Source organism: Oryctolagus cuniculus, chromosome 11 (genome assembly GCF_051225735.1).
Source record: "Oryctolagus cuniculus isolate XC-2025 breed Fujian yellow rabbit chromosome 11, ASM5122573v1, whole genome shotgun sequence".
NCBI classification, from domain to species: domain Eukaryota; kingdom Metazoa; phylum Chordata; class Mammalia; order Lagomorpha; family Leporidae; genus Oryctolagus; species Oryctolagus cuniculus.
The window spans coordinates 46,770,019-46,794,298 of NC_142877.1; the positions used below are offsets into that span (position 1 = coordinate 46,770,019).

Sequence of the window (24,280 nt, forward strand, 5' to 3'; positions counted from 1 at the left end):
GAGAGAGAAGAATGAACCATTCACTGTTTCATTCCCCAAATGGTCACAATGGCCAGGCCTGGCTAGGCTGAAGCCAGGAGCCAGGAGCTTCCTCCTGATCTCCCATGCAGGTGCAGGAGCCCGAGCACTTGGGCCATCCTCCACTGCTTTCCCAGGCCATAGCAGAGAGCTGGATTGGAAGTGGAACAGCCGGGACTTGAACCAGTGCCCATATGGGATGCTGGAACTACAGGTGGCAGCTTTACCCACTATGCTACAGCGCTGGCTCCCATTACTTGTTTTTTAATAAACTGAATTAGTGGCCACATTTGCAAATCACCTAACCCATCTAGTGGATGTCTCCTGCAGTGCCTGTCTACTCAGCCTCCAGCATTTCAACTCCCCAGTCCCAGGCGAGAGTCTACCTCCATGAGCCTGGGCACTCTCTGACCACCACACACAGTCAGCATTCCTCCCCCTGTGTGTTATCTGCCCTGTCCCCTGGCGTGGGAGGCCTTGCTGTTACATAACCATGGGTGAGGGACAATCCTTGGCTCACCTGGCTCCCTAGAGCCGGGGACACACTGCCCCTGTGAGATCCATGGTGAGCGTCATGGTGTGAAGTCCACGGAGTACCTGCCAGGCTCACTTATTTGCAGGTGGGCGGGAGGCCATGTGCCTGTGCGGGGAGTTTCTTCCTCTCTACCACGAGAGGGGAGAGGAGTTTTGCCAGGAGTGGGGTCTTGTGGGTGGACCCAGCTGGAAGAATCCACTGTCCCAGTGCTGATCATTGATCCGCTGATGGCTGATTGGAAGCAAACCAAGCCCGCAGCTCTTTGCACATCTGTGGATCTCCAGTTCCCAGCCGGGATCTTTCGTTGTGGTTAAATGAAACTTAAACCTGCTAAATAAATGCGGGCACACACACACAAATTATCGGGTCTCGTTCACCCGGCATCAATCATTCCTGCCAGGGTGTTTCTCGTCTTGACAGTTTATGGTAGGGTGGGAGTCCTGAGTGCTCAGGGACAAAGGCCAGTGCAGAGAGAAGGGACAGAAGCAACGGACAGAGGAAACTTTCCAGGGTACGCTCAGGAAGAGAATTAAATGGAGGGAGACAGTTACCATCAGAAAAACAGATCCACAACCCGGCCGGAGTCGTTCTTGGCAGACTCTACACATGGGCTCTCCTTTCTCCTTTTAATTCAGGGCAATAAAAAGTTCTGCTTCACTGAGTACTTTCTGCAGCAAACATCGCCCTGGACAGTCATTCCTCTGGTCCTTCATTCATTCAACACATTCTTAGTGCTGGGAACACACAGGTGAACAAGGCCAGGCTCCTGCCGATGAAGGAGAGAGAACATAAAGACGTGAACACCTGAACACGTAACAGAGATGATAAAATCCAGCAAGGGCAGCAGGGTGGGGGTCAGAAGTCCCCATAGGCTAGAGGGTCAGAGAAGGTCTCTCTGAGGGGGAGAGTCTGGAGCTAGTCTGGAGCTGAGACCTAAAACAGCAGCTGCCATCGAATGACTGAGGGCGGGATGGGCTAGCCTAAGGACAGCAGGTGCAAGGGCCCTGTGATGTAATTGCACTGGGCAGAGTTCTGGTCTAGGGGTTGAATGGGGGTGGGGGGCTAGGGTCCTGACCTGCACAGAAAATTATGCCCATTAACATCCAGTGATTAGGAGCATCTAGAAGTCAATACCACCAATCTAAAGCCAGCATACTATTCTGCTTGAGATCAAGAGGTAGCCTTGCCAAGCTGAGTCCCTGTTGCTGCTCAAGGCTCATCATTTTTCTGTGGAATTAGCAGAGACACACACAGTCTGCAACAGGTGCAAACATGCTGATTAGGGGGATTCTCACCTGAACTCAGTCACGGATTTTTTCCCCAGGGTCTTAAGCACACTGTCAGCAGGGAAATTGAGTGAAACAGCACCCTGGTGTCTATATCAGGCTGCATCCAACTTTCTGAACCAGTGACCTAACTGTCTTAACCCTGGGGTCTCTGGGCTGTTCCCTCTGCCAGGAGGGGTTTGTGGTACTCATTCAGGAGGCAGCATGGGTGTCCCAGGCCAGCAGGTGGACACTCACGTGTGCCATCTTTCAAACACAAGTCTCTGTGAGACAGGTGTTCAGAGCTGCCTCTGGCACCTCTGGGGCAGGCGTTGTGGTGCAGCAAGTCCCATATAGGCCAGCATCCCAAATAGGAGTGCCGGTTCATGTCCCAGCTGCTCCTCTTTCCTGCTATTGTGCCTGGGAAAGAAGCAGAAGCTGCTCCAAGTGCTTGGGCCCCTGCCACCCTCACGGGAGACCCTGATGGAGTTCTAGGCTTCTGGCTTTACCTGGCTCCATCCTGGCTGTTGCAGCCATTTGGGGAGGGAGTGAACCAGCAGATAGAAGGATTTTCTCTCCGTCTCTTCTTCTCTCTCAGTCTCTCTTTCAAAGAACTTAAACATTCTTTTTTTAAAAAGTGCTACACCTCCCTGTCCTTGGCTGGAGGACTCTGAGAGCCGTTCTAGCAGGGCCCAGCCCCCGCCCTCCATGCTGGGACGTGAAGCACCACCCCGTCCCTCACTGCTTCCCTCTCCTGCCCTGTCTCATCTCCCTGCCCCTCTCTGATGCTTCCCAGGAGCACGCCCCCTACAGACTTGCTGCCCCCATCCCCTTGTTGCACAGTGTGCTTCTAGGGGACAATGAGCCCAAGATCCTGCCTTTTTAAAAAGATTTTATTTATTTATTTATTTGAGAGGCAGAGTTACAGACAGAAAGAGAGAGAAGAGAGAAAGGTCTTCCATCCACTGGTTCACTCCCCAAATGGCCGCAATGGCCAGAGGTGGGCTGATCCAAAGCCAGGAGCCAGGAGCTTCTTCCAGGTCTCCCACAGTGGGCTGGAGGAGGGGAAGGAGCCCAAGCACTTGGGTCATCTTCCACTGCTTCCCCAGGCACATCAGCAGGGAGCAGGATCACAGTGGAGCAGCCAGGACTCGAACCGGCACCCAGATAGGATGCTGACGCAGCAGGTGGAGGTCTAGCCTACTATGCCACAGTGCCAGTCCCTGCTCTTCTTTCTTTAGTACTCGACTTAAAAGTTAGCTCCTCCTGGCACCTTCCTGTGGCTGCTTCCCCTCCGCTCACAGTTGGGATCAAAAATTTTTTTTTGAACTCTTGATTTTTTTATTTATTTTTTTAAAGACCAAGTGACTTGGCCGGCGCCGCGGCTCACTAGGCTAATCCTCCTCCTAGCAGCGCCGGCACACCGGGTTCTAGTCCCGGTCGGGGCGCCGGATTCTGTCCCGGTTGCCCCTCTTCCAGGCCAGCCCTCTGCTGTGGCCAGGGAGTGCAGTGGAGGATGGCCCAAGTGCTTGGGCCCTGCACCCCATGGGAGACCAGGAAAAGCACCTGGCTCCTGGCTCCTGCCATCGGATCAGCGCGGTGCGCCGGCCGCAGCGCGCCTACCGCGGCGGCCATTGGAGGGTGAACCAACGGCAAAGGAAGACCTTTCTCTCTGTCTCTCTCTCTCACTGTCCACTCTGCCTGTCAAAAATAAAAAAAAAAAAAAAAAAAAAAAAAAAAAGACCAAGTGACTTGACAAACAGTGACAAGAGAGATAGAAAGATCTTCCTTCTGCTGATTCACTCCCCAAATAGCCACAATGGTTAGGGCAGGGCCAGGCCAAAGCCAGGAGCCACCATCCAGGTCTCCCACATGGGTGTAGGAGCCCAAGCACTTGGGCCATCTCTTGCTGCTTTCCCAGGTGCATTAGCAGGGAGCCAGATTGCAAGTGGAGCACCAACATCCTAAGGCACGGATGAATCCCCTACACCAGCACACCTGCCCCTTTCATGGGTTCTTTTAATACATAGAAGGCCATTGATGTTGTTCATGGACAAATGAGGTATTTCCAGATGATAAGCAAATGCAAGGGGTGGGACAGGAAACCAACCAGCACTTCCTCTGCCACCCCTACCCAGGTCTCTCCAGCTCCCATCTGTCCCAGCCCTGTGATTCGATTAGGATCCTCTCTCTTGCTGAGCACAAATCGGTTGGTGCTCTCCGGGAACTACTGTGCTGAGAACTCAGCTCTTCTCAGAAAAGCACAGCAAAAACAATTTTTCAGGTGTAGCCCAGCATCCATTGCTCAACGTGAGCTGTTTTTCCTGGAAATATCTGTCAGGAAAAGGGGTGTTAATTAGTGATAAAAGTCATTTCTCAGGCCGGCGCGGCAGCTCACTAGGCTAGTCCTCAGCCTTGCAGCGCCGGCACACCGGGTTCTAGTCCCGGTCAGGGCACCAGATTCTGTCCCGGTTGCCCCTCTTCCAGGCCAGCTCTCTGCTGTGTCCCGGGAGTGCAGTGGAGGATGGCCCAAGTGCTTGGGCCCTGCACCCCATGGGAGACCAGGATAAGCACCTGGCTCCTGCCTTCGGATCAGCGCGGTACGCCGGCCCCGGCGGCCATTGGAGGGTGAACCAACGGCAAAGGAAGACCTTTCTCTCTGTCTCTCTCTCTCACTGTCCACTCTGCCTGTCACAAAAAAAAATGTCATTTCTCAAACCGCAGCAGACATGTGGACCTGAGCACCCATCGGGTGGTGAACTCCAGCCTTGGAGTCAAGTCCTCTGTGTGTGCACTTGACCCTGGCAGTCAAAATATTTCTTTTTTAAAGGGATTTGTGCTGGCAAAGTGGCCCTCCTAAGTGTAAGGGATCTGAGCAAAGCAGCTTCGAGTCCCATCCCTATAGTTCAAACAGAAGTACCTAAAATAGATCTGCAGTGGTCTGAACTTGAAGTGACTATACCTGCAAACGATGTCAGATTCATTTCTTGGCCTGAATCCAAAGTAAATGGACTTGTGTTCATTGCATTTGAAGGCAACCGTGTCCCTTGCACATCTGCAATAGCTGAATGGTAGCAAAGAGCTGATAAGCCATTGACGGATTCATTAGTCATTTACAGAGAGCTTCTCTACCGGGAGGTCCATCTACTGATCAGAGCCAGCGTGTTCTCTGGGAGCTGAAACCATGTGAACAGGGAGATCCGTTACCTGGAAACAAACCAGGGCAAGACAAAAACACTCCATGATAACAACTGGGGGATGGCTTCTAGGATCTCGGGAGGGAAAGAAATATGATCCTCGATAGCTGTTTAGCTCTAGAGTGTCGGACACCGCACGCTGAGGTCTCCGCTGAATGTCCAAGAGGCAGACACTCTAGCTGGGGAAAAAACCTCTCCATGGGGGACCAGCACTGCAGCATAATAGGCTAAGCCTCCAGCATCCCATTCGGGCTCCAGTCCATTTCCCAGCTGCTCCTCTTCCAATCCAGTGCCCTGCTAATGTGCTGGGAAAGCAGCAGAAGATGGCCCAAGTCCTTGGGCCCCTGCACCCACATGAGAGACCTGGAAGAAGCTCCTGGCTCCTGACTTGGGATTGGCTCAGATCTGGCCATTGCGGCCAATTGGGGAGTGACCCAGTGGATGGAAGACCTCTCTCTCTCTCTCTCTCTCTCTGCCTCTCTCTCTCTTTGTGACTCTGCCCCTCAAATAAAGTCTTTTAAATAAATAAACTCATTCAATGCAGTGACTGTCAAGAGTTTCCCACAGAGACCAAAAGGTCAAATCACGCCAGCGGGATGCTGAGTGCGCCAAGATCCACGCGTCTGCCTGGGCACACGCACATGTGCAAAGAGACGCTGGCATTCGGGAGTGGGGTGAATGGACTGACAATAACTGGCTCTTCCACTAGCTTCACAAGGCTGCATCGGGGAACTCTCAATAGCAGGGCTGGTCATTGAGCTCAAAGCTTCCGAGGATCCGTGCATCTGTCCACAGTCGCAAGGCTTGGGGAACAGTAGCGAGGGAGAGGAAATGCCCAGGAAGGGAATGGGCGTATAGGACGGTGCCATTGTGTGAAGTGAGGGTCAGGCACTGGCTAGAGACTGCTGTGAAGGAACTCCCCGCGTAGGAGCTCAGAGATCAGCTGTCCAGAACATGATGGTCAAGCCACTGCCCGACCTGTGTAGTTGGATCTATGCAGAGGGTAGCCTGGGCATGCTTTATATGCCCTGTGTACTGGCCCAGCTGAGACTTTTCTTCCACAGAGCAGGGGCTTGATTCTCCACTCTGTCTGTTCAGAGCAGTTATGCGTTCTTTCAGAATTGGGGTGGCGGTGGGGGTTGTTACAGAAAATGGTGCAGTCACTGGATCGAGTTCAAAAGGACTTTGCCCTGACATTGGCCAGAGTATTGGGTAAGCGAGGTGACAAGGCTACCTACCGAAGCCTGGGCTCTCCCCTGTCTGACTCCACATCTCTCGTGTTAGTCAGTTGAGCACTTAGCAGAATGCAAGCTTGGTGTGGCCTTTTGCTGGCTCTCACAGAGGCCAAGGGAGACAGCAAGCAAACCTTGAAGACAGGATCTTCAGGCTAGAAAGTAGCGGCTCAGGTTACTCTTGCTCTTCAAAGGCATTTAATGTGGCGGGAGGGGTTATATACCAGAGTGCTTCAAAGTTCATGGAAAAATGAAATCAAGGGGCCGGCACTGTGGCTTAGTGCGCTAAGCCTCTGCCTGTGGCATTGGCACCCCATGTGGGTGCCGGTTTGAGTCCTGGCTGCTCCACTTCCTATCCAGCTCCTTGCTGATGGCCTGGGAAAGCAGTAGAAGATGGCCTAAGCGCTTGGGCCCCTGCACCCAGGTGAGAGACTCAGAAGAAGCTCCTGACTCCTGGCTTCGGATCAGCTCAGCTCTGGCCATTGCGGCCATCTGGGGAGTGAACCAGCAGATGGAAGATCTCTCTCTCTCTCTCTCTCTCTCTCTCTTTCTCTTTCTGTAACTCCATCTCTCAAATAAATAAGATCTTAAAAAAATAAAGAAATAAAAATCAAATCAAAAAATAAGTTTATTTTGGTGCAAAATTTTCTGAGCTCCATACATACAAGGAGTCTTCAAAAAGTTCATGGAAATTTATATTATGAAAAACTGCTTGGATTTCAATTGTCTTTTTACAAAATGCATCTTATTTTCTTTTAGTTTTTTATTTATTTGAAAGGAACATAAAGAGAGAGAGAGAGAGAGAGAGACTTTTCACTCACTGGGTCACTCCTCAAATCCCTGCAACACCTGGAGTTGGGCTGGATTGAAGCCATGATCAAGGAACTCAATCAGAGTCTCCCACATGGGTGGCAGGAACCCAGTCACTTGAGCCACCACCTGCTGCCTCCCAGGGTGCACGTTCCTGGAAAGCTGGAGTTGGGAGCACAGCTGGGACTTGAACCCAGGCACTCCATTCAATGTGGGGTGTGGCTGTCCCAGTGGAAGGGACCTTAAAAGCTATACCGAATGCTTCTCTCAATAATCCTAACTTTTAATTCCATTTTTTTTTTCCAGAAGTTTTTGAAGTCCCCTGTAGATCTGAAAAAACCCTGGAAGTTGAGATCAGGAATCAGGGAAAGGTATTCAAAAAGCCTATGGGAATGTAATAATGAAAAAAACATGCATGCATGTCAAACCATTTTTCACCAAAATAAGCTTCTCTTTTCCACAAAGTTTTTGAAGTACCCATGGATGACAACTTTTCTGGAAGACATATTACAGGGACTCTCTTCTTGCTGGGCTTTGCTGTAGCATCAAAAGAGAACATTCACAATGACCTGAAAAGACTATTGCCAAACCCTTGCCTTTTTCCAACAGCGATCTCTATGAAGCTAGCTTTTCTTCCTATACTTCAACCAAAGTAACATAACAGGTGGACTGCAGAGGCAGGTAGGAGGATCCAGCTGTCTTTTAAAAGCCAGACATAAAAGAAATCCACAAATACATAAAAAATAAAATGCTGTTCCTCTCCCTAACTGTTCTTGTTTAGGAAAATATATTTTGTTTAGGAAAACATATTTGTTTAGTAAAATATATTTAGGAAAATATATTTTAGAAAATTATATATTTATATAAGAGTGTGTTAGTAATGGTGACTTTTAATGGGTTTAGTACTTCAAGGTGAATTTAAAACAAATGTTTTATATTTTCTCCATTTTTAAATATCCATCTCAAAGAGTGTGGTGCATGTAAAATACTCTGAGTATTTTTTTTTATTTTGATCTATTTGAGAGGCAAAGTGATAGAGAGAGAGAGACGTAGACAGATAAAGTTTGTTCACTCCCCCCAAATACCTTCAATGGCTGGGACTGGGCTGGGGCTGGAGCTGGGAGCTGGAAACTCAATACATTGCTATCACGTGGGTGCCATATTCCTTGTAGTTTCTATAGGACATCATGAAACTCTTCTTGCACCAGATAATACATAGCATCTTTAGAGTGGTTGGTTGCTTTAATTCTCAGCAAAGACCCGAATACTTCTTATCAACATGATATGCATGTTTAGAAGCCATTTACATTATATGTAGGGGAAGGTGTTTATTCTAGCAGTTAAGACGTTTGTTAAGATGGCCGTATCTCATATGGAAGTACCCAAGTTTGGAGCCGGTGCTGTGGTATACTGGGTTAGACTGTTGCCTGTGAAGCCGCCATCCCATATGAGCCCTGGTTTGAGCATCGGCTGTTCCACTTCCTATCCAGCTTCCTGCTAATGTGCCTGGGAAAGCAGAGGAAGATGGCCAAGTGCGTGGGCTCCTACACACACATGGGAGATCTGGATGAAGCTCCAGGCTCCTGGCTTTGACCTGACCTGGCCCTGGCATTGTGGTCATTTGGGAAGTGAATCAGCAGATGGGAGATTTCTCTCTCTCTCTCTCCCATCCCTCTTTGTAATGCGGCCTTTCAAATAAATAAGTGAATCTTTTAAAAAAAAAGAAGAAGAAGGAGAAGTACCTGGTTTCAATCCCTAGCTCTAACCCCTAACTCTGGCTCAGTTTAGCTGAATTCTTTCCCCCTATGTGGGAGATTTGGATTGAGTTCCCTACTCTAGTCTTTGGCCTGGCCCAGCCTCTGCCATTGTGGGTATTTTGGAAGTGAACCAGTGGATAGGAACTCCTCTCTCTCTCTCTCTCTCTCTCTGACTCTCTGCCTCTTTGATGAATAAATTAGATTTTTAATAAATAAATAATATGTAAAGCAGTACAGATGGTTCCCTGATTTTAAAGGAAAGCAGACAAATGACAGAAAGCCACCTTTCTCAGTCAGGAAAAGGAACCTGGCAGTGTTCACAGTTTCACCTCCCGGGGTTCTCACAGAGTCTCGTTCATCGTGACCCCATTTTCGTGAATCTGCTCACGCATGTATTCATTTGTCCAGCACAGCACCTTCTAAGCAGTATACTGGAAGAATTTGAAAAGAATACTTCAAAACATAAATCATGTGCAATTTGATCAACTTTTTAAAAAATGTTTATTTATTTGAAAGTCAGAGTTACACAGAGAAGGAGATGCAGAAAGATAGAGAATTTCCATCTGCTGGATCACTCCCCAGATGGCTGCAACAGCAGGAGCTGCACCAGTCTGAAGCCAGGAGCCAGGAGCTTCTTCCAGGTCTCCCACGTGGGTGCAGGGGCCCAAGCACTTGGGCCATCTTCTACTGCTTCCCCAGGCCATAGCAGAGAGCTGGATCAGAAGTGGAAAAGCTGGGACTTGAACCAGCACCCATATGAGATGCCGGCACTACAGGCAGTGGCTTTACCTGCTACACCACAGCGCTGGCCCCTTGATCAATTTTTAAAGTCACAACTACTTCTTAAATGGAAGTTGGCATTCTACAAGGTAACCAGATTTTATTTAATGTACCCACTTTTGCAGATGATTGATTTTGAAAGAGGGATTTTTTTGGTAACCTGTCCAAGGTCACACCTAATTTTTCCAAGAATCTAAAAAATAAAAAAGATGCTGAGTACACATTTGTTTCCTTCATTTTCCCCCTGAATCCAAATCCTGTTTCTCTTCCATCAGATTTTCTATTTTTTCTTCTGTTCAGGGTCACACAGAATAGAGTGTTTATGATGAAGCAGACTGGCTGCCAGGGTCACGGAGATAAAAGATGCTGAACCCGCCGGCTCTGAGTAGGCGCAGGTGATGGATGGTTCCAGCTCCTGGGGATTGTGCTCAAAGGGATACACCTGCCTACAGGTGGTTAAGCAGAGGTCTGTCTCTATTCAAGGGCTGCCCATAAATCAGAATGAGATAAAAGCATTGAAAACCAACAAAGCAGGCAACATTTTTTGAGTCATTGAGTCTCGTTTTAGAAAACAAGAAATGTCTGTGTTAGCCCTTGTTTTTCAAACAGTATTCTCTGTTTGGTTAAGCTATACAAACAGCAAGACTCTGATGTAAGCAAGACATTTTCTTTTTTGTATGTTGTACATAAATGTCTTTCATCTTTGGAGGTAGGAATTTATTGGTGGAGGCTTCACGGGTAAAGTCAGCAATGCTCTGACATGCTTTTCCCAGAGAGCCAGGAGGAGGCAGAGAGAGGTCAGTGAGACCCAAAAAAAAAAAAAAAAAAAAAAAAAAAGAAGACAGAAAAAGCAGCAGCATTTGCCTGGTACCTGAGAGTGAGAGCCCAGTTGGTGTTGACCTAGCTTAACCTTGGGGCTTGGGTAATTGTAGCATGGGTCAGGTAGGGATAAAGAGACTTGAGTTGAGTGTGTCACTTGCAAATGACAGTTCATCTCTGGGATTTCAACAGCAGCAAAGAAGACAAAGCCGTCCCACCACAGCTGAAATCCCACCGCTCAGTTCTACCGCATGCGTGAGTTCTTTCTGCTTACCCTTCTCTGCCAGTGCCCCGTTCAAGGGCAATCACAGTGTCCCTGGGACCTGGGACTCACCCACGTCTCCTCTCATTTGTGGGCTGCAGAGAAGTGGTTTACAACTTGATGGTTGCAGGGGTGGGGGGCAGGAGAGGGATCAGTGAGCAAAGGTCAGAAGAAGCAGAGGCGGCTGCCCAGTGTCCCCTCCCCATCTTGTCCTGCCCCCAGCCCCTGTCCTTGCACTCTTGCACCTGCCTCTCCAGGGCCAGAGGCCACACGGAATGTTTGCAGAAGGCAGTTGGACTCGTGGCCGTTCTGCTGCCCTGTTTTAAAAGAAGGGTGAAACCTTCATGCTTAAGATACATTAAAAAAATATGATCCCCGAGATTTTTAGAATTTGCACTTTTGAAGGCATTTTTGCAAGATAACCATGAGGTGTAAACCAACGGACTAAATGTAAATGTAACATCTGGCCATTTTGGAGACTGAAATACGATCTAAGCCTGGCTAGGACCAAGTCCCTCTGAGGTGAGGGACGCGGACTTCACTCCGTGCCTCTGCCCTCACATCTGGTGGTTTCTGACCAGCTTTGGAGTTCTCTGGCTTGTGGTTGTAATGCTTTGCTGGCTCTCTGCTTTCCGGTACACAGGACGCCTTCCTTGTGTGCAGCCATATTGAACAAGGAGCCTGCCCCATCCAGCATGACCTCGACCTAGCTAACTACAGCAGCAATGACCCAATTTCCACATAAGGTCACATCCTGGGCTGCTGGAGGCTCAGTCTTCAAGGTATAGATTTGGGGGAATGCAATCCAGCCATAACAGCCACATCTGCAACAATTACCTTCATAAAACCCACAGTTCCGGGCTGGCACTGCGGCTCACTAGGCTAATCCTCCGCCTGTGGTGCCGGCACCCTAGATTCTAGTGCCGGTTGGGGTGCTGGATTCTATCTCGGTTGCTCCTCTTCCAGTCCAGCTCTCTGCTGTGGCCCGGGAAGGAAGTGGAGGAGGGCCCAGGTCCTTGGGCCCTGCACCCGCATGGGAGACCAGGAAGAAGCACCTGGTTCCTGGCTTTGGATCCGTGCAGCGGGCCAGCTGTAGCAGCCACTTGGGGGGTGAACCAACGGAAAAAGGAAGACCTTTTTTTTTCTCTCTCTCTCTCTCTCACTGTCTAACTCTGCCTGTAAAAAAAAAAAAAAAAAAAAAAAAAAACAGTTCCTGCCTGCCATCTTCACACTCCAGCTATCACTCCCAGACTTTCACCTGCAGTCACAGGTACTTCACGGGTCTGGGACCTTCGAGATGTGTTGGAGGAGCTTGAAGGCTGGGGATGGGAGTCCGGGCCTGTCGCCAGCAGATGGGACACATCGTCAGCACGAGCCTCCTTTTCGTCACCTTCTCCAAGAAACCAGTGAGATATGGTTCCTACCAGGAAGTGTAAGAGTCACAGTTTGGAAAAAATAAATTACATTTAACGAGAGTTAGATAAAGATTAAAGATTTGCAGATTGGTGAGTGTGCCAGTGTGGCACAGTAGGTAAAGCCGCCACCTGCAATGCTGACATCCCATTTCTTGGCTGCTCCACTTCCGATCCAGCTCCCAGCTGATGCATCTGGGAACGCACATTAGTGCTTTCACCCCTGCCACCATGTGGGGAGCCTGGCTGCAGCTCCTGGCTCCTGGCTTCAGCCTGGCCCAGACCCACTCTTTGCAACTATTTGGGGAATCAACCAGTGGATGGCTCTCGCTCTCTCTCTCTCTCTCTCCCTCTCTCCCTCTCTCCCTCTCTCCCTCTCTCCCTCTTTCTCTCTCTTCCCCTCTCTATATGAAACTCTGCATTTCAAGTAAATAAAACTTTTTCTAAAAAAGATTTTCGGGTTCACAAAAAGATATCCAAAAAGTTAATGAGGGGCCAGCGCTGTGGTGTAGTGGGTAAGGCTGCCGCCTCCAGTGCCCACATCCTATGTACATGCCAGTTCGAGTCCTGGCTGCTCCACTTCCAATCCAGCTCTCTGCTATGACCTGGGAAAGCAATAGAAGATGGCCCAAGTCCTTGGGCCCCTGCATCCACTTGGGAGACCTGGAGGAAAGCTCCTGGCTCTTGGCTTCAGAGTGGCTTAGCTCTGGCTGTTGCAGCCATTTGGGGAGTGACCCAGCAGACAGAAGACATTTCTCTCTCTCTCTCTCTTTCTCTTTTTTCTCTGTCTGTAACTCTACCTCTCAAATAAATAACATCTTTCAAAAAACATATTTTAGGTGCATTTTTCCACTACCGGTTTCAAAGACACTCATTTATAAAGCTATAAAATATAGAGGGAATGGGCACCAGTTCTAGTCCTAGCTGCTCCTCTTCCAGTCCAGCTCTCTGTTGTGGCCTGGGAAAGCAGTAGAAGATGGCCCAAGTGCTTGGGACCCTGCCTGCACATGGGAGACCTGGAAGAAGCTCCTGGCTCCTGGCTTTGGATCGGCGCAGCTCCGGCCGTTGTGGCCATCTGGGGAGTGAACGAATGGAAGGAAGACCTCTCTCTATCTCTCCCTCTCACTGTCTGTAACTCTACCTCTCAAATAAATAATAAAAAAAGATAAAATAAAATAAAATAAAATATAGAGGGGAGGGCATACAAACATAGCAAGTTAATGCAAAGAACTACTTCAAGTTGCACAAGTATTGTCAAGTAAGAGAATTATACAGGTTTCACACAGTTCTGTGTCAATACAGACTTTTTTTTACAGCAATATAGGGAAGGTCGTAGACACAAATACAGGAGAATTTAGAAAATTATATGAAGAATATATAGAGATCACAGAAAGAGCTGTCTAAAGGTAAAAGGTACTTAAAATTTAATGGGAGTCTGTCGCTCCCCCTCTTCATGGAGGAACGACACTAAACCCTGCCTAGGCTTCCTATCCGAGTCACGGCACCATTATGTTGCTCCCCCTCTTCGTGGAGGAATGACACAAGACCCTGCGCTGTTCTTTTGTCTGCTCGGCCCTCCCCGGGTTTGCTGCTGGTTCTTCCTGGGTTGGCTACCGTCCCTTCCACCTCCGTGGAAGGGCGGTTCCCCCTGCCGCTTTCCCCACTTCCGCGGGGGAGCGGCACACCGCCAGCCGGGCCGGCTCTCTCGGGGGCTGCACAGGTGTTCCTTCAGATAGATGTTCCTCGTGCATGTTGTCTCTCTCCTCCTTTATAGTCCTCTTCCACCAATCCCAACTCTGCTACCCACACGCTGAGTACGCTGCTCTCCTCCAATCAGGAGCAGGTCCTGCTGTTTATTGGTTGAACTGGAGGCAGCTGTGTAGAAGCTATTTCCTCCTCTCCCAGCGCCATATTGTGGGAGAGCAGATGCATAGAATAAGTCTTAATTCCAGTAACAGTCTTAGGCCGAGTTGCTCCCCACAGGAGTCCCAGCAGAAAACTACGCAAGAGCTTGTAGTAGATTGAGGGACTAAGTGAATGAGTAAGTGGATGAATGAATGAAGTTGGAGTCTGGTTTACCCGATCCTGGACAGCCTGAGCTCGGGAGTTAGAAGCTCTGCACTATGAGAGAGTGAGGTCCTCGCACCGGCCTGCAGCGCTCAGAACTGCCCGTCTGAGTGACAGGTGAGGGGCGTATGCATCCACCGGTTCTGTTCCTCCATTGGTCAGAAGCTGCCCAGACAAGAGGATTAACCATGACCACTTTATCCTGCACACCACGCACTCCTGGGTGGCTGGGAGTGCATCACCTTTGGGTTTCCGAGAATCTGAGTTTGAGACATGGACTAGGGTGCTTGATATTTGAGAGCCGACCCCGGAGGGAGGGGCAGAGCAGGGGAGCGAGGGAAGCAGTAAGGGGGAGTCTCTGGCTTGCCACTGCTATAGGTGCATAAACCCTCCTCTCCGGAGACACTCAAGAGGAACCCTGTGGCTGGGCACCTCCCCCAAGTCTCCTTACTCTGCCATCTGATGACTTCACTCCCCCAAAACTCTGGAGTTCCTTGGCTAGAGAAAAGACCCCACAGCAGCACACAAACCCCAAACCCCTCCAACCACAAACTTCTGAAGATGCCAGGCTGGGGACGCCACACCCCGGCTCAATGCTGAGGCACCAGGAGCGCTGTCACCGCCTTCCCCACCCTCTGCTCCTCCTCCACCTGGACCCCAGCGGGCACGCCACGCAGCCCTACTTACCAATCCCGCGAACTCTCTTACACCTCTCTCGAGAGGAGCCCCAGCCTCTCGGAGCTTAGCCCGTCCTCCTCACGTGGTCTGCCACCTCCTGCTCCAGCATCCCTGGCACCCCCACCCCTTTCCTGCAGTGTGCCCTGCCAGGTTAGGCTCTGCCAGTGCTGGGACGCCTTCTAGTCTGGAGAAACCCTACCTGTTCCTTGGGTGCTACATCATCCCTTAAGCTTCTCTGATCCTCTCCCTATCTCCCTACAAACACACAACAGATGTGCAAACACCATACACACACACACACACACGCACTCCACCACAAACCCACAACACACACTCCATGCACGCTCTCTCCCCCGCCCACAGCTCCCTTCTCCGGGTGCTTGTCTTGCAAGCCCCCAAATTTAACCTTTTGTTGCAGGTACCTCTATTTCCTTCCAGTTTTTTTTTTCCTTACGTGATCCTTACAGCAGGTGCTCATGACTGACCCGGTTTTGTTCGCCACAAACAAGTCACTGCTGCATGTAGAGGGGCCTCGACGAACATCAGGTGCAGTAAACTGCTTGCAATGAAGTGATAGTGGATTTAACATTGGTAAGGGGATGTGTCATTGCTTGGGGCGGGAATACCAGGGGCCGTTAGCGAAGCAGGGCTGCACTTCTTCTTTTTTTCTTAAGATTTATTTATTTATTTGAAAGTCCAAGTTACACAGCGCGGGGGAGGTGTCTTCCATCTGCTGGTTCACTCCCCAATTGGCTGCAATGGCTGGGGAGCACTGATCCAAAGCCAGGAGCTTCTTCCAGATCTCCCACATGGGTGCAGGGGCCCAAGGACTTGGGCCATCTTCCACTGCTTTCCCAGGCTGTAGCAGAGAGCTGGATCAGAAGTGGAGCAGCCTCGACTTGAGCTGGCGCCCATGTGGGATGGCAGCACTGCAGGCAGAGGCTTTACCCACCATGCCACAGCGTCAGCCCCAGGGCTGCACCTCTCCTACACAAACTCACTGTCCGACTGCATGCCGTCTGCACCGTACAACCTGATTTCAGAGCCGTGGCACCAGGAAAGGCAGGTCCCCTTGGATGGCAGCCGTAAGGGACCTGCAAGGCTGCTTTGGCCAAACCAAGAGAGAGAGAGAGAGAGAGAGAGAGAGAGAGGAGAGGCTGTGCAGCTCTGAAGAGGGCTTGGATTCCCATCGCCAGGTCGTGGGAGGTGCTCCCAGGTCTCCTTGCTGAAGTGCAAGGCTATCGCCACTGCACTTCAACCATGGCCTATTAGGCATATTTATAGCAAAAAGTCTCCCCATTTTGCAAAGAATCCAGGTATGCGGCCTCATCGGGGATTCCACACACAGCTTGATGCGCGCACAAATTCACAATTCAGAATTAATTGGTTTTTAGGCCATGCATTTAGGTCAGATCACCCAGACACTCCATTTCATGCCGTGAAAAGAAATTAAGTCAATTTTCCCCCTGCCAGACCCCGGTGCTCATCTCGCAGGCCCGGCGTGCGGCCGCCCAGCACGTGGGGCGGGGAGACAACCTTTACCGGCGTTCTCATTATTTCTCAGGGAGATGTCATTAACGACTGTAAACATGTCCCGAATGAGTGCATGTCACAAAGACAGCAAAGTGTTTATAGAATAAAAACCCAGAAGCGCCGAAGTGAGATAAAATGGGGGGTGGGGGTTGGGAGAGAGGGGAAAGAGTGAGAAAAGGAGATAGAGAGGGGAGACAGGAAGATCTTTAAGAAAAAAAAGAAAGAAACAAAGAAAAGGAAGTGTCTTTCTGACCAAGGAGCTGCACTGAAGATGTAGACTATGAAGGAAATTTGTCCAATGGCCTCTGATCACGGAGCAATGCAATGCTGAAATTGCCTGGACCAGGGGACCACGCCCCTGTCCCAGGACCCTAGCAGACATAAGTAATTGATCTCATCTGTCTTCCCATCTGAAGTCACACCTGGCAGACATCACTAATTGATCACACATCTTCCCCCACCCCTCCCCACCCATGAATTCACATCAGTCCAATCAGCCATTCTAAGCTGTAGTTTTAACTTCCTGATGCTTCTGTTTGGGGCAGGGAGTAGGGGGTGTCCATTTTTCAAGCCCAGGACACCACTGAAACAAGCCAAATTATTTCTCAACATGAGATGAACACACCCCCTTGTTTGAATACTGGCTCATAGTTTACAGTTAAAGAGACAAGGGGCTGGGAGTCAGTGTTGCTTTGAGAACCTTGAAGATGGACAGTGTGCGGGGAGAAGGTCGTGAGAGAGGCATCGTAGAGGGTCCATATGTTCATTCCGAGGAGGAATGGTAGCGTCAAGTCTCTGCTTCAGGTACCAGAATCTTTTGGCCCTCCTCCTGCAGGCTTGAGCCTGTGATTGGCAGTGGGAGGGTGTAAAAGCACAAGAACCTTGTCGTAGGAAGGTTGGGGGTGGGCAAAAGGGCTTAAGCTCCAGTGTCCTGGTGGGGTCAGGCTGGAGCTGCCCTCGGGAAAAAGTTATGGCTGCCTCTGCACCTGCCTGGCTTTCCTCACCTATTGCCCTGGGAAAGGGCTACAGAGAAGCAGCTCTTCCGAGGCACAGTGTAAATTTCACCTGTGTTTTGTCACACCTGCTCCTAGGATTCCACTAGCCCTCTTCTCCCTGCGTGTGTCTGGCCAAGAACCAGAGACTGGAACAGTTAGAGCCAATCAAATGTGGTCCCCAAATGTCCTGCGTTGCTGATCATGCCCACAAACAAATGGCTGCATGGAGATTTGGGGACAGGAAAAGCTCTAGAAACGATGTCCCTAGGGGCTGGTGCTGTGGCATAGTGGGTAAAACCACCGGCTGCAGTGCTGGCATCCCATATGGGCGCAGGTTCAAGACCCTGCTGCTCCACTTCCAATCCAGCTCTCTGCTATGGCCTAGAAAGAAGTAGAAGATGGCCTAAGTCCCTGGGCCCCTGCACCCACATGAGAGACCCGGAGGAAGCTCCTGGCTTGCAGCCCTCTGGGGAGTGAACCAGCAGATGGAAGACCTCTCTCTCTCTCTGCCTCTCTTCTCTCTGTGTAACTCTGACTTTCAAAAAGGAAAACAAAAATATCCCATGTATGAATGGACCTCAAAATTTTTGTGTGGGCACAAAAACAAGCTTATCTTTTAATTCCACTTTCTGTGAATCTTTCGAAGTAGTGTAGGATAAAAATTTGCTGAAGATACTTGAAATATCAGAAAAAAATACACAAAAATCACACTACTACTTGGGAGTTACTGCTAGTAACACTTTGATATGTTTATTTCCAGACTTTTATGTGTTTGCCTTAAAAATTGCCATAGACTCTTTCACAATCTGCTTTCATTTTACCACAAATGATGACCTCATTGTTAACTTTTTCTATGCTGTTAAGCAACTTACAAAGTAACTTTGCCTATTTTATTTATTATATTTCAGGCTTATAATAATTTGTTGTTTTAAAATGAACAGGCAGAAATTTTACCTTGAAATGAGTGTTAATGCTTGCAAAGCAATAACCCTGGGGAACTACTCTCTGTTCAAACAGAGTGAATATTATTTTTTTTAAGATTTTATTTATTTACTTGACAGGCAGAGTTACAGTGTGAGAGAGCAAGATGGAGAGAAAGGTCTTCTTCTGTTGGTTCACTCTACAAATGGTCTCAATGGCCGGAGCTGCGCCAATCTGAAGCCAGGAGCCAGGTGCTTCCTCCTGGTCTCCCATGCGGGTGCAGGTTCCTAAGCACCTGGGCCATCTTCTACTGCTATCCCAGGCCACAGCAGTGAGCTGGACCGGAAGAGGAGCAGCTGGGACTAGAACTGGCGCCCATATGGGATGCCGGTGCCGCAGGCGGAGGATTAACCTAGTGCACCATGGCGCCGGCCCCCAGAGTGAGTATTACTAAAAACTGCCTTTTGGTGTGAAGTTTAAAATTTTATGATGCTCCCAAAAATGCCTAAAATCATTGTGGCATATATGATTAAGCTGCTGCCTGTGACACCGGCATCCCCTATAGGTGCTAGTTCAGGTCTCGGCTGCTCTACTACCAATCCAGCTCCCTGCTAATGCACCTGGGAAAGCAGCAGAAGGTGGCTAAAGTCCTTGGGCCCCTGCCACCCATGTGGGAGACTCAGAAGAAGCTCCTGGCTCCATCGGCCTGGCCTAGCCCAGGCTGTTGTGGCCATATGAGGAGTGAACCAGCAGACAGAAGATTCTCTCTCTCTCTCTCTCCCCCTCTCCCTCTGTCTCTGTCTCTGTCTCTGTCTCTATGACTCAGACTTTCAAAATAAGTAAATAAATCTTAAAACAAAGAAAATAAAAGAAAAGTGACTATGGTGATGGGGGGGGGGGGTCTTCCTTTGTTTCCAGTAGCTGAAAGTTGCTCAGATCTGAGTGCTTGAGAAGACAGATTAGAGAGATGGGTACCAGCACCCACAGTCAGATTTCAACAGTGGCCAAGGAAAACTAAATGAGCCATCTGTACACCTGGCCCTGGAAAGCACAGCACCCCCTTGGAATGACATCTGCAGTCTGCTGCTTTAATTTTTTTTAAATACTGGTCTTGTTGCTTACACAATGTAGTCACAGGATATGATGTAGATTTGGGGTGCTTTCCTGCACTGGGCCTCTGCTTCGATGCCCATCTGTGCCTGGAATGCTGGGTGATGCTAACACATCTGGGACAGGGCCAGCACTGTGGCACAGCAGCTTAAGCCACCACCTGTGACACTGGCATCCCATAGGGGAGTACCTGTTCCACTTCTGGTTGCTCTGCTTCCAATCTAACTCCCTGCTAATGCACCTGGGAAATCAGCAGAAGATGACCCAAGTACTTGGGTCCCTGCACCCATGTGGGAGACCCAGATGGGGCTACAGGCTCCCGGCTTCAGGCTGGCTCAGCCCTGGATGTTGCAGTCATTTGGAGAGTGAAGCAGCAGAAGAAAGATTCTTTCTTTCTCGCTCTCGCTCTCGCTTTCTCTCTCTCTCCCCCTCCTTTCCACCCCATCCTTTTCTCTGTCACTATGGCTTTCAAATAAATAAAATAAATCTTTTTTTTTTGACAGGCAGAGTTAGTGAGAGAGAGAAAGAAAGAGAGAGAGAGAGAGAAACAGAGAGAGAGAAAGGTCTTCCTTCCATTGGTTCACCCCCTAAATGGCCGCTACGGCTGGCGTGCTGTGCCAATCCAAAGCCAGAAGCCAGGTGCTTCCTCCTGGTCCCCTATGCAGTTGCAGAGCCCAAGCGCTTGGGCCATCCTCCACTGCCTTCCCGAGCCACAGCAGAGAGCTGGACTGGAAGAGGAGCAACCGGGACGAGAACCTGGGGTACCGGCGCCGCAGGCGGAGGATTAGCCTAGTGAGCCTCGGCGCCAGCCAAAATCTTTGAAATTTAAAAAGGAGACATCTAGGGGCCCCCTCTAGTCTGGGTCAACATCCCCTGTGTGCATGTCGGTCAGAATGCAGACCTGCTGCTAGCCAGGTCATCACCAGAGCCGACCCTGAGCATCAGATGGTGGAAAAAACCACCATCCGTGTTAGCCCCATGGGGCCCCCAGCACAGTGTATTTTCCAAAGGGAAACTTGGAATTCTGAATGAAAAGGCCCGCCCCTGTATGCACACAGGAGAGAAACTGAAGCTGATCCAAGTGATACAGGGAATGACAATCTATCCCCCAGCCTCAGGGCCAGTTGCTATGGTATCAATACGATCTGTCCCCCAGAGCTCCTGCAGGGGTCCAAACGCCAAAGGTCAATGTTAAGGGTATTAAGAGCATAGAAACTCCAAGGGCTTTAGAAAGTGACTTGATTGGATAAGGTCATTAGAAGGCAACCTCCATGATTAAATCCAGTGGCTTTTTTTTTAGTGATTTATTTATTTATTTGAAAGGCAGAGTTACAGAGAGGCAGAGACAGAAAGAGACAGAGAGGTCTTCCATCCACTGATTCACTCCCCAAATGGCCACAATGGCCAGACCCCCAGGCCAATCCAAAGCCAGGAGCCACAAGCTCCTTCCAGGTCTCCCACAAGAGTGCAGGGTCCCAAGCACTTGGGCCGTCTTCTGCTGCTTTCCCAGGTGCATTAGCAGAGATTCAGATCAGAAGCAGAGCAGCCAGGTCTCCAGCCAGTGCCCATATGGGATGCCAGAGGTGCAGATGGGAGAAGGACCACACAGATGCAGACACTCGCAAATGCTCTCACCTTGAAGCAGTACAGCTCGGGAGGGTCCTCGCAAAATCCTGTGCCGGGCTGTTTAGACCCCAAAACCTCCAGAACCCTGAGACAAAACAGACCTCTTTGGTCTATAAGGCAACGTGCACAGTGCTTGGGATGGATACACTGGAGCTCTCTCATGCTCAACTTCAGCCATGAGGGTGGCACGTGGCCGTGACCCCAGATACTTGGTCTATTCCCAGCAATCATGTGCCCCAAGCCCAGCAACGTACACGGTGTTTGGGGGAGCCACATCTTGCTTTCCATCTGGAACCTGGCTTTTGATGTCAGAGCAGCCGTTTGTCACCTGGAGGTCCCAGTGCGGGAAGTCCCTAGGTTGGATGCCTTTGTTTCTTCCTGGCAGGAAGTCCCTGTAGCTTTCAGAAGATTCTAGAAGGTGTCTGTATGACTCCTTTACTGCAGCTGTAGCAAACCAGCTCAAACTCAGCGGCTTAAAGCACAAATTCGTCATCTTATGCTTCTGACACAGGCCTCCGGGCTGCCATGCAGATGTGGGCAGGGCCGCTTTACCTTCTGGGGGCTCTGGGGGAGGAGCCACCTCTGTGCTTCTCATCTCAAGGCTGCTGCCTGTGCTGTCTAGCCGGCAGCCCTCTCCTTTCACACCTGGAGCTGTGAGGGCAGAAAGTTGAGTCCTTCTGGTCCTGTGTGTCTTCTGTAGTCACAGCTTCCCCTGGACTCTCCCTGCCTGCTCCCTGTGATTACACTGGGCCCATCCCATAAGCCAGGTCATCTGCCATTTAAAGGTAAGTCGTGAGCAACCTTGCTTCCACCAGCAACCTTAATCCCCCAGGCCATACAATCTGGGCACAGACGCTCCAGAGTAGGCTATCTTGGGGGAGGCATTATTTTGCAAATCTCAGCCCCCACGAACACTCCCCTAGAGAGGAAAGACCACAAAGCATGCCGTGCCATGTCATGCATGTCCACTTATCAATCCTTTGTCAAGTATTTATTGAAATTCACTGTATGCCAGTCTCAATGCTTAAATGGTAAGATGTCATTATAAACAGGAGACACATAGAATGAAAATGATCTCAATCTTCCCAGGACATAATGACTTTTTTTTAAAAGATTTATTTATTTATTTGAAAGTCAGAGCTACACAGAGATAGAAGAAAAGGCAGAGAGAGAGAGAGGTCTTCCATCTGCTGGGTCACTCCCCAGATGGCCGTAACGGCCAGAGCTGTGCCGATCTGAAGCCAGGAGCCAGGAGCTTCTTCCAGGTCTCCCACGTGGGTGCAGGGGCCCAAGGAATTGGGCCACCTTGTACTGTTTTCACAGGTCATAGCAGAGAGCTGGATCAGAAGTTGAAGAGCCGGGACTTGAACCAGCGCCCATATGAGATGCTGGGACTGCCGGCAGCGGCTTTAACCGCTGTGCCACAGCGCCAGCCCCAGGCCATAATGACTTTCAGCACTAACACCGGGACAGTCCCAGACTGTTGGAATGGTTGGTTACACTGGGCCTTGCAAGAATTTGCAAGCCATTGAGAGGCATGAGCAAAACACAACGCCGCAGTCCTAGAGAAGTTCCCAGCTGGCAATCCGTGCTTGGGAGGGAAAGGGAAAGGGGCTGAGACAGAGATGGAGAAACCGGGTGCCCCCTCTACCTCTGCAAGGATCGAGCTCTGAGGCTGTGCCAGACGCTGCCACAGGCTACCTGCAGTGCACGTGGTCCTTGTTTCAACTTCGTGACAAGCCCCCACCCTGAGCCGTAAGTGAGGAAGTTACTGCCTGCAGTGTCCAGACAGGGAACACAGAGCAAGAGAAGCGAGCTGGTTAACGGCACAGAACACTCTTGTCACTGGTCGTGTTCCCCAGGCACCCAATACCACACAAGGATGCATAGCAAGTGCTTTCCTAAGAGGCGTTCCGGGGGCAGCCCGTGAGGCTGTCTGGGAGAGTAACGGGAAGGAGACAGCAAGGCTGAGACTGGGCTGGTGCTGTGGTGCAACGGTTAATGCCCTGGCCTGAAGCACCAGCATCCCATATGGGCATTGGTTCGAGACCGGCTGCTCCACTTCTGATCCAGCTCTCTGCTATGGCCTGGAAAGCAGTAGAAAATGGCCCAAGTCCTTGGGTCCCTGCACCTGCGTGGGAGACCCAGAAGAAGCTCCTGGCTCCTGGCTTCGGATTGGCACAGCTCCAGCTGTTGTGGCCAACTGGGGAGTAAACCATCGGATGGAAGACCTCTCTCTCTCTCTCTCTCTCTCTCTCTCTCTCTCTCTTTCTCTCTCTCTCTCTCTCTCCCCCTCTCCTCTCTCTGTGCAACTCTGACTTTCAAATAGATAAATAAAAATAAGACTGAGTTGTCAGGAAGGGCTCCCAAGAACACGAGCTATCCCTCAGGCTCCTCCACGTCCGACAGCAGGTGGGGTTCGTACCCTGGCACCCCATTAGTGGGCCGGCTGCAGGCAACTCCCAGGCCTTTCTGGCTTTTTCTGCTGTGTAGCAAATGAGGCACAGGTATGGGCTGTTGAAGGCAAACCCTTGAGCTTCTGAGATCCAGCAAGGCTGCTACCCCTCTCTGCCATTCCACCTGCTTTCCCTCTTAGGTTGTCTAAAAAACTGACACGTGTATGTTTTACATTTCTTTTCCAAACATTTCTTTTACAACCATACTGATTACCCATCAGGATTGGTTGGACACAAATATTGAAATTCAAAGTATGCTGTCATTCAAAACCAATGGGGTCTGTCGCATCCCAGACCAGCTTTCCCAGAACAGAGAGCTGGAGCTGGCACTGTGGTGTAGGGGGTATAGCCTCCACCTGCAGTGCCCGCATCCCATGTGGGCACCAGTTCGAGTCCTAGCTGCTCCACTTCCAGTCCAGCTCTCTGTTGATGGCCTGGGAAAGCAGTAGAAGATGGCCCAAGTCCTTGGGCCCCTCCACCTGCATTGGAGGCGCAGAAGAAGCTCCTGGCTCCTGGCTCCGGGTTGGCGCAGCTCTGGTGAGTAGGAGGCAGTATTGGGTCTTCCTAGAATTGCTATAGGCATGATAACTCCTGATCTCAAGATTTTGTCCTCACTGCAAGTGTGATGGTTTAGCGTGACCTTGGCTCTTTACTGTCTCCGAGAACAGATCCTTCATGGGCTCCAGATGGGAAGTGTAAAATTAACAACCCCTTGTAGATGAGCGCCCATATGTTTTCCACATACTGTGAGATGTACTTTGTTCACAGCGTCATTTATCTAAATGCGATTAACATATAAATGATGAT

The 24,280-nt window shown here is 50.1% G+C and overlaps 2 long non-coding RNA genes across 4 annotated transcripts in view; one reads left to right on the forward strand and one right to left on the reverse strand.

Annotated features, from left to right (window-relative positions):
• On the reverse strand, positions 1-15,259 carry LOC149123438 (uncharacterized). 2 transcript variants are annotated; one of them, XR_016216044.1, is made up of 3 exons: positions 14,842-15,259; positions 4,781-5,025; positions 1-1,319 (listed from the first exon to the last, which is right to left on the reverse strand). It is a non-coding gene; the product is annotated as an uncharacterized LOC149123438 (long non-coding RNA). The 2 variants fall into 2 exon arrangements; XR_016216043.1 differs by having other exon boundaries at positions 4,781-4,994; positions 14,842-15,252.
• LOC149123439 (uncharacterized) overlaps positions 13,469-24,280 on the forward strand; it is a 13,727-nt gene continuing 2,915 nt past the window's right edge. Inside the window, exons 1-3 of one of the 2 annotated variants that reach the window (XR_016216045.1) lie at positions 13,469-14,271; positions 15,300-15,423; positions 18,422-18,721. This is a non-coding gene — a long non-coding RNA (uncharacterized LOC149123439). The remainder of the gene's footprint in view (positions 14,272-15,299; positions 15,424-18,421; positions 18,722-24,280) is intronic. The other variant, XR_016216046.1, reaches the window with a different exon arrangement.